General features: G+C 29.8%; 1 pseudogene; it reads right to left on the bottom strand.

The window, feature by feature from the left end:
- Positions 1-1239: 1239 nt before the first annotated feature.
- LOC105627793 overlaps positions 1240-3932 on the bottom strand; it is a 109692-nt pseudogene continuing 106999 nt past the window's right edge.

The following is a 3932-nucleotide window of genomic DNA, read 5'->3' as shown; positions in this document are numbered from 1 at the left end:
AGAGAGAGAGAGAGAGAGTATATTACAAGTAATTATTCTTTTGTAATAAAATACCATAAATTAAATCTACATAGTATTTTCCATTCATTCGCTACAGTTTGTATTATATAAATATGTATATACAGGATTCTATGCATAATAAATATTAGTGAACATATATACAATGCCTTGAAGTTAAATATTAAAACTAATCTATAGTTCATGCATTATTATCTACATGGCAATAAATCCACGAAGTGTTACATTTATAAAATTTTCAGCTTCTTAATTTAATACATATAACTTATTATAGGGGAAGTCCGGACAGCGCGGATATGTTAAAGTTGAAAAGAAAAAATGACACAATTAAAATTGAGATCAGAAACCATTTTTACTCTCATAAATCTCTTAAAAGACTTTGAAATAAAAATTTAAAAAAATTAAAAAACTTGAACATTAATATGTCGTTTTAGTTAAAACATAAAAAAGAGAAACTTTGCCTGACCCCCCCCCCCCCTCCCACGCAAAGCGAATGGATCACTCGAGCAATGCAAATAAAATTTTAAAAATTAGAATCAATCTTGGCAATCATCACAAAAGTAGCTATCAAATCCTTTATATGTGCAGCCTTTATGAGCCCATTTGGTGCAATGACTGCACTAGATTAGTCATAAACAAATCGTCATATTGTGGCAAAAAATTATGGCAAAAAATAAACAAAAATGTAAACAAACACGTGTACATTCGAAAGGTCATCTGTCCTTCGTATTCCCAGTATTTTCATTGTAATCATATACCGAATAAAGAGGATGGATCATCCGTTTTGCCCCCACCCGCTTTGTCCAAAGGACTGACGTGACGCAAATTTGGAAAGATTGGAATAAGTTAAAGCACCAAGTGAAATACTTTTAAATACTCGAATATACGTTTAAACACACAGAATTCTTATAAAAAATTATTCATATTGATTAAGGAATAATTACAGATAATAATTAAGCTATGTACAGAAAAATCACTCAATTTTCTATATATCTTTATTAAGCACAAACAAATGCAATCATATATCATTTCGTACTTTCATATCGTTGCTGATTCCTGATCGTCAGTCATTCCTTCAATTGCTAGAGACTCATAGTGCAATCTCAGGAGATTGAAAATAATATAATTGAAAATAATATATTCACTTTACCGAGTGCATCCATTTGCCCGTACTTCCCCTACATTTATCTATATTTTTCGCAGATGCATTACCTTTTAAATTTAAAAAAAAAGCAATTTTTGACTCACCAATACGATGCACAACGGCAAAGTTCCAATACGAGCCATGATGAACTGCAAAAATAAATATATTCAAAATATGTAAAGTAAAATTCATATTATTTAATTATACAATATAATTCATAATACTTCAAAAAAATAAATGTTGCGTACATATAAAAATAATTATAAACTGTCCATTCCGTGAAAACAAAAATAATAAATAAATAAACTATCCTGTGGTTGTCTTGCTGGTTATCTTCTAGGCCTTACCCTCTTTCTTCTCGTTTTTCCTTATTTTCACAGCACTTCATAAAGCTCGTTTGCAAAAAAATTAATTATAAGGAATAATTTTTGTCATTGACACATATGTCCCATTTATGTATTTATGGAGCTTTTTGTCATTGACACATATGTCCATGTGTGCCATTTATATATTTATGACAAAAGAAACAATGGTAATTACCGCAAAGTATGTTTTTTGTAATATAAATATTTTTCTCTAAGATTCATTTCAATCAAACAAATATTACAATAAAGAAAGAAAAAGTCTGATTCAAAAGATTTCAAGTAAATATTTGAGCGTTTCATAATTTCGTATTAATATTTTTCTTGCAAAATTGAAGTAACGTATTATTAGTTAAAAGAAAAGTACTATTATTATACGAATATAGAATTTATCAAATTACATCATGATATGTGTTAATTTACCCCATCTATCGAAGCAATAAGTTGATTGCAACATGTTCGTTACTTACTACAAACAAACTGTATAGAACCATGTCTGGCATGAAAATATAGAGAAAGCTTGTCTATCGCATTAATATCACATTAATACATTTTATTTCATAATAATAAATTGTTTAAAAAATCTAATGCCGAAATTGTAAAAGCTGTACCAACAAATCCCAATCTCCCCTAATCACGCGCGTACTAATCACCAAAATATTTCATCCTAATATATATACGTGTAATATATATCAAATAATTAAAATCCAAACAAATACATATTAAAAGGATGCACGAAATATACATATTAATAAAGATATGCTTCTTTTTTATTATTTAAATCATTCGATATGACGAAACATTTATTGTATCGAATTTTATATTTGGAAAATGTTAGACAGAATATACGTTTGACAAAAAATTCAAATAAAACGCGATATCAAATCCACCATTTAACCTATACCTAAGTGCTCGCATGCGGGATCGAATTGACCCAAACATATGAATAAATGAAAATAGCACTAAAAAAATATTTTTAAATGCAGATTTTTTTTTTTAATTTCTACTTCTAATGCTTAAAAATTATTTTATGTTTAAAACGTATCTCAGTCTATAATTATTTACAAATAAAAATAAAAATTTTGTTCACACATAAAATATAAATAAGTTAAAATGTATGTCAAATAGACCTTCACACGATCACTTACCTTCATATGCGAGTATTTTATACGAGTTAAAAAATATCGTTTTCATAAATATTGTAACAAAAAAAATAATTTCCTAAATTTCTAAAAACAAATTCTATCTTTTATCACTTTAATATCTGTTCCGAATGATAAAATTACGCTGAAATTTCTACTTTTACAAGTAGCGTTAAATGTAATCTAATTTGAGTCACTATTCTTACTCAATATATCAATATTTTATACTAAAATAATGGAGTTAAACCATTTAAACTGTTTTAAATAATTTAACTCCATTAACATTATTTTAATATAAAATACAATAACTGAGTAGAAGTATACAGGGTGCGTCACCAAAATCCGAATAAATTTCAATTTAAATTTTTCGTTATATTGTGCCTCCGCCAGAGGTTGTTGTTGGCGTCCGAGAAAGCCTGATGCTTCTAATAAACAGTCATATTTTCAAAATGGCCACGATGTTGAAACCAAGTGCTGAGTATAATCGAAGAGCCACGATCATCGAAGGCCTTCGCGCTGAGTGTTCAGCAACGGAAATAATTCGGTTCTTTGGATACCCGAAATCAACTGTTTATAACATTGTGGCAAAATATACGGTTTTAGAACAGTCTAACGAAGGTTCCAGTATGCCAGAAAGGAAGAGTCACTCGAAAGAACGCGAAAATCCCCATAGCTATTGAAAGCTCAAGCGCTAATTTCGGACTTAGGGCAATCGTTTTACGCGTTCTGAGTTCTGATGTAATGAAGCCATGGATGGAAACTGTAACTGTAAACTGTCCAGAAGATGTTTTTCAGCAGGTGCATATGAGTCATTTGATTCACAAAATTGGCTCTCAGATAACGTCAATATATTTTGGTCCAAGGAATTCTGGAATCCTCCCAACAGTCCAGATTTAAATCCCTTGGATTACTACGTATGGAGCGTAGTTGAAAGAGTTAGAAACAAGTCTCGGCATCCTGTGACATCATTAAGGACCGCTATTAAGGCAACATTCGTCGACATGGACAGCGCTATATTACAGCGTGTGTACGAATACTTCGAACCGAGAATAGAAGCCGTCATTCAAACTAATGAGGGATATATCGAATAATTGTGCTCTATAAGGATCCCCTAAGTGCCATATAAAAGGGTTTTTTGTAATATTTAATTTTTCATTAAAAAATATTTTGTTTAAAGAAATTGTTCGATTTGTCCGGAGTTTGGTGACGCACCCTGTATGTGTATGTATATATATATATATATATATATATATATATATATATATA

The sequence above is a fragment of the Atta cephalotes genome, assembly GCF_000143395.1.
Source record: "Atta cephalotes unplaced genomic scaffold scaffold00010, whole genome shotgun sequence".
Taxonomy (NCBI): domain Eukaryota; kingdom Metazoa; phylum Arthropoda; class Insecta; order Hymenoptera; family Formicidae; genus Atta; species Atta cephalotes.
The sequence above is the reverse complement of the archived record's forward strand: the minus strand, read 5'-3'. Positions and strand labels throughout refer to the sequence as shown.